Genomic DNA, 6810 nt, shown 5'->3' on the forward strand with positions numbered 1-6810 from the left:
ATTAACGAAGGGCCATTTCCCGGTCATGTACATATGCGCCCCGTATTCGGACGAGCGCAGAAGTACCAGGGGCTATATAGTAGCCCCACCGTCAAACTCCTATGGCTAAGTGAAAGTGTTAAAGCAATATAGTCCGATTGCCTCGTTCGCTGCGCTACCACCTCCTTAATGGACCAAGACGTTGGATAAAGTGTGAATACGCGTTTTTTGCGAACACCCCCGCATTATATGCATGGGGGCGGAAGCCGACGACTGCAAACTTTCAGGTTATATACATATATACATAAACGGCTGCACAGGAGGCATCATAATACTTTCAGGAGAAAGTATAAACACAACCTTCATAACTCAATAAAGCATTGTTTTTACAATGGGAGTACATGTCACTAGAACATAATATTCTTCGAGCACTGAGCCTCTATCGAACGAGCGCCTTCAAGAACTTCTTCAAAGTAGTGCTCGACAGCCACTCGGCCCACGGCCGAACCCTGTGTTGCAACAGTGGTGGCCTCCATCTCTGCCCAGTATGTCTTGACACGGGCAAAGGCCATCCGCGCACCCTCTATGCACGCCGACCTCTTCATAGCATCCAATGTGCGGCACAACACCAAGGAATTGTTGCACCAAACTAAAGTAACTATTCGGCCTTGGCCCTCCCGGCCACAGATGATCCACAGACCTCATGGCGAAGTCCGGACAACCTATGGAGCTCGGCCCACTCGGCCATTGCTCATTCAGCAGCAGCGGACACTGGAGCATGGAACTGTGACCAGAACAGCTTTTCCACTTCGCGATCTCCTTTGATCCTTGAAGTACTCGGCCGCATCAGCAGCACTTGCCGCCAAATCCACGTAGGCGTCCGCAGAACTCCATAGTTGATCAAGAAGCATACTTCGGATCTCCGAACTTAGTCCGCAACAAGAAGGGCTTCCCAGCCACGATATCCGCAGCTTGATGCAGCTCCTTTATCCTTGAAGTACTCGGCCGCATCAGCAGCACTTGCCGCCAAATCCACGTAGGCGTCCGCAGAACTCCATAGTTGATCAAGAGAAGCATACTTCGGATCTCCGAACTTAGTCCGCAACAAGAAGGACTTCCCAGCCACGATATCCGCAGCTTGATGCAGCTCCTCCTTCGTCGCTCTGATGTTAGAGCGGGCTTCCTTGGCTGCTACCATGGCCTTCTCTAGGTCCGTCGCCCTCGCTCGGCTTTCTTCTTCAAGAAGCTGGTAACGGTCAGCGGCATCTTTCAACTCAATGACCATCTGGGCTATCCTTTCCTTGCTCTGGCGATGCGCGGACTGTTCGGCCCGCAGCTCTTCGACCGCCCTTAGAGCTACTGCATCGCTATTCCTTGCTTGTTCCTTGGACCGGGCAAGCTCTGCCCGAAGGGTCTCCACGGTGGTAGCTCCATCTGCAGTCACAACATATTAAAGATATTGGCATCCTGCTCCTCTTACTATGAGTTGACCACCGGAGAAATCACTTACCATGTGCCTCGTCAAGCCGCTTGTTGACAAGCACGATGTCGCCATCTGCCGCATCAAGTTGCCGCTTTAGCTCGGCAAACCCATCAGTCTGGCTAACCACCGGAGCTTTAGCCACCTGCACATAAAGGCAGTTTGGTCACTACCTGGGACTATGCTCCTCTGTTTGCCGCCGTTTTCGACGACAACCAGAGTCTCAGGGGCTACTATCTGCATAGGGCACACCTAATGTGTGCTGTACTGTCAAAAAGATACACTACGTCATGTACCTCAAAGCCTTTCAGCAGACTCATAAAAGCTACATGCAATCCGCTTTCAGCGGATGAAATCCTTTCAACTACCATACTCATTAGCGTACGATGCGCTTCTGAGATGGCCGCTTGCTCCAGAAGATCCTTCAGTGCGTCCGACCGCACACTATACGGTTCCGGGCTCTTCTTGTTGCTCTCTTTAGGAGCTGAATACTGAGGACTCCAGGTGGCCAAGGGATTACCCCCTGGCCTTGGCGGTTCAGGAGAAACCCTCCGCGACGACACTTCAGGGTCGCCCGCTTCATGAGGCGGGGTGGCATGGGGAGGTGTTTCGCTCTCCATCATCTCCGAAAGAAGATCCCCCGAAGACGAACTCTGTCGAGAAGGGCTACGATCCGGACTACAAGATATAAGCTTCGGTTATTGTCTTCAGAAGTAAGGTAGGGTATTTTCACTACTAAGTACTTTTTGATTACTTACAGCTCAGTAGAGGGCTGATTTCCTTGCGGACACTGTGTGGCAAGGGTACCCCCCGAGGCAGGACCCTCTGGCGAAGACTTCTTCCCTCGTTTGGAAACCTCTGTTTCCACATATTCAGAGGTGGTCCTCTTCCTTCCCCGGGGAGAGGAAATGTCTGATTCTTCTCCCTGGTTGTCCTCCTTCGCGGAGGCGCTCGTTCCCCCAGTTAGGACGAGTAGTGAGCGAGGCTCGCTTCCGGCCTCTTTACTCCCCCATTCCTCTTCCTTCGAGGGCACCTGATAAGGTGCCGTCTCTAGCATTCTTTCTAGTACTGGATTGGCCAGGCCCTTGGGAAGGGGGGCTGGACACCTGATCACCTTCGCCTTTGTTATCCAGTCCTGGTCAAAGAGCGAGTTCTCAGAATAATTTTATGATGAATAAGAGAAACATTGTGTTCGGCCATGGGATTACTTACTTGGGTATCCGGGCGATTACAGCTCAGACCAGCATCCTCGGTGGTGTCTGGACACTTTATTTGTGATCCGAAGAACAGCTTGTACAACTCCTCGAGCGTCATGCCGAGGAAGCGCTGAATGATTCGTGGTCCCTCCGGATTGAACTCACACAAATGGAGAGGTCTACGTTTGCAAGGCGGGACCTGGCGAACTAGCATGACCTGCATCACCGTGACCAGGTTGACGTCTCTCTCAATGAGATCTCGGATGCGACTCTGCAATATTGGCACATCCTTTACTAGACCCAGTTTAGCCCCTCGCTGATCCATGACGTCAGTTGTGGGGGGGGCGAGCGAAAGGCAGGGATGGCTGCCCACTCGGGGAGCTGTGATATAAAACCATTCCTGAGGGAGTCCTGGATTAGGGGGTCTCCAGACAGCCGGACTATATCCTTTGGCCAGACTATTGGACTATGAAGATACGAGATTGAAGACTTTGTCCCGTGTCCGGATGGGACTCTACTTGGCGTGGAAGACAAGCTAGGGAATATGGATATGGATATCTCCTCCTTTGTAACCGACCTTGTGTAGCCCTAGCCTCCTCCGGTGTCTATATAACCGGAGGGTTTTAGTCCGTAGGACGACATATATCATACCATAGGCCAGCTTCTAGGGTTTAGCCTCTCTGATCTCGTGGTAGATCAACTCTTGTACTACTCATATTATCAAGAATAATCAAGCAGGACGTAGGGTTTTACCTCCATCAAGAGGGACCGAACCTGGGTAAAACATCGTGTCCACTGCCTCCTGTTACCATCCGCCTTAGACGCACAGTTCGGGACCCCCTACCCGAGATCCGCCGGTTTTGACACCGACATTGGTGCTTTCATTGAGAGTTCCTCTGTGTCGTCATGATTAGGCTTGATGGCTCCTTCAATCATCGATAGCGATGCAGTCCAGGGTGAGACTTTTCTCCCCGGACTTAGTCTTTGTATTCGGCGGCTTCGCACTGCGGGCCAACTCGCTTGGCCATCTGGAGCAGATCGAGAGTTACGCCCCTGGCCACCAGGTCAGGTTTGGAAGCTTAAACTACACGGCCGATATCCGCGGAGACTTGATCTTCGACGGATTCGAGCCCCTGCCTAGTGCGCCACACGGTCACGATGAGCATGATTTAGCTCTACCATCGGACAGTGTTCAGGAGATCGCGCCGGCAACCGCTCCGACCCTCAATTCGGAAGCCAGTTGCGCCATCCATGGACGGGTGGATAGACCCCCGCTCCGGAGGCCGTATCCTCAGCGGTGATCGAGCCGAGTATTGAACTTACCCTTCACGAGACCCGTGATGCCAAGCTGTCGGATCCTTCCCCGGCCACGGACTCTGAACCGCCTCGCCCGTGCCTATCGAATCCGACTGGGCACCGATCATGGAGTTTACCTTTGCGGATATCTTTCAGCACTCGCCCTTCAGCGACATACTGAACTCATTAAGGTCTCTCTCCTTGTCAGGAGAGTCCTGGCCAGACTATGTCCGGCAGGATTGGGATGCGGATGACGAAGAAATTCGCCGCCCACCCACCACCCACTTAGTAGCCACTATCGACGATTTGACCGACATGCTCGACTTTGACTCCGAAGACATCGACGGCATGGACGATGATGCAGGAGGCGAACAAGAACCACTGCCCACGGGGCACTGGACAGCCACCTGGTCATATGACATATATATGGTGGACACACCCAAAGAAGGTGATGGCGACGGGACAGCGGAGGATGACCCCTCTAAGAAGCAACCCAAGCGCCGACGTCAGTGGCGCCGCTCTAAGTCTCGCCAAAGAAAAAGCAGTGACACCGGCACAGGAGATACTAGCACTCCGAACAGTGCCGAAGATGACAACAATCCCCTCCAGCAAAATTTAGGGCAGGAGGATGGAGAAGCCAGCCCTCCTGAGAGAGCGGCAGATGGAGAGGCGGAGGATGATAATTACATGCCTCCCTACGAAAACGAGGCAAGCCTCGACGATGATGAATTCGTCGTGCCTGAGGATCCCGTCGAACAAGAGCGCTTCAAGCGCCCACGGCAAATAGCCTTAAGAAAAAGCAACAGCAGCTTCAAGCTGATCAAGATTTGCTAGCCGATAGATGGACTGAAGTCCTTGCGGCCGAGGAATATGAACTTGAACGTCCCTCCAAGAGTTACCCAAAGAGCAGGTTGCTACCCCGACTGGAGGAGGAAGCACCAAAACCTACATCTCCAGCGTATGACGTGGCGGCCCAGCCACCTCGTGGCCGCGACAGAGAGGCATTTCAGCCAAAAGCTCAGCCCGCACCCCGACGCCACTCAAATAAAAATGTCAAGGCAGGGGGAAATACGCCAGACCTGCGAGACGTATTGGAGGACAAAGCAAAACACGCAAGATCGATCTACGGATCACGAGGGCGCGCCACTATGCGAGACGATAACCGTCACGCCAGATATAGTAAAAGTAAATCCGGCCAGGCCGAACATAGCGGACAAGAATCATTTGAGCTGCCTCGCGATATAGCCCAGTACAGAGGCGCCGCACACCCCCTATGCTTCACAGACGAAGTAATGGATCACCAAATCCCAGAGGGTTTCAAACTGATAAATATCGAATCATACGACGGCACAACAGATCCCGCGGTATGGATCGAGGACTTCCTCCTGCACATCCACATGGCCCGCGGTGACGATCTACATGCCATCAAATACCTCCCACTCAAACTCAAAGGACCAGCTCGGCATTAGCTCAACAGCCTGCCAGCAGAATCCATTGGCTGTTGGGAAGATCTGGAAACCGCATTCCTCGACAACTTCCAGGGCACTTATGTGCGACCACCAGATGCCGATGACTTGAGCCACATAATTCAGCAGCCAGAGGAATCGGCCAGGCAATTCTGGACATGGTTCCTGACAAAGAAAAATCAAATCGTCGACTGTCCGGATGCAGAGGCCCTAGCAGCTTTTAAGACAACATCCGCGACGAGTGGCTCGCCTGGCACCTCAGGAAAAGCCGAAATCTATGGCAGCCCTCACGACACTCATGACCCGCTTTTGCGCGGGAGAAGACAGTTGGCTGGCTCGCAGCAATAATATATCAAAGAATCATGGTACTTTGGATACCAAGTAGGGCAATGGCAGATCACGTCACAACAAACCCAAGCGCCGCATCAACAGCGACAATACCGAGGATACGGCAGTCAATACCGGATTTAAGGGCTCTAAACCCGGTCAGCAGAAAAAGCCGTTCAAAAGAAGCACTCCAGGCCCGTCTAGTTTGGACCGTATACTCGATCGCTCGTGTCAAATACATGGCACCCCCGACAAGCCAGCCAACCACACCAACAGGAATCGTTGGGTGTTCAAGTAGGCCGGCAAGTTAAATGCCGAAAACAAAGATAAGGGGTCACATAGCGATGACGAGGAGGAGCCCTGGCAGCCGAACGCCGGAGGACAAAAGAGGTTCCCCCCACAAGTGCGGACGGTGAACATGATATACGCAACCCACATCCCCAAGAGGGAGCGGAAGCATGCACTAAGGGACGTATATGTGTTGGAGCCAGTCGCCCCAAAGTTCAACCCATGGTCCTCCTGTCCGATCACCTTCGATCGCAGGGACCACCCCACTAGTATCCGTCATGGCGGATTCGCCGCACTGGTCTTAGACCTAATCATCAATGGATTTCACCTCACTGGAGTCCTTATGGACGGCGGCAGTAGCGTGAACCTGCTTTATCAGGACACGGTGCGCAAAATGGGTATAAACCCCTCAAGGATCAAACCCACAAAAACAACCTTCAAAGGCGTCATACCAGGTGTAGAGGCCCATTGCACAGGCTCAGTCACACTGGAAGTGGTCTTCGGATCCCTGGATAACTTCCGAAGCGAGGAGTTAATCTTCGATATATTCTCGTTCCGCAGTGGCTATCATGCACTGCTCGGGTGAACGGCATTTGTGAGATTTAATGCGGTACCGCATTATGCATACCTCAAGCTCAAGATGCCAGGACCTCGAGGGGTCATCACAGTCAATGGAAACACAGAGCGCTCTCTCCGCATGGAGGAGCACACTGCGGCCCTCGCAGCAGAAGCGCAAAGCAGCCTCTTAAGGCAATCCACCAGTTCGGCAATCAAGGAC

This window comes from Triticum urartu, chromosome 7, assembly GCF_003073215.2.
Source record: "Triticum urartu cultivar G1812 chromosome 7, Tu2.1, whole genome shotgun sequence".
NCBI classification, from domain to species: domain Eukaryota; kingdom Viridiplantae; phylum Streptophyta; class Magnoliopsida; order Poales; family Poaceae; genus Triticum; species Triticum urartu.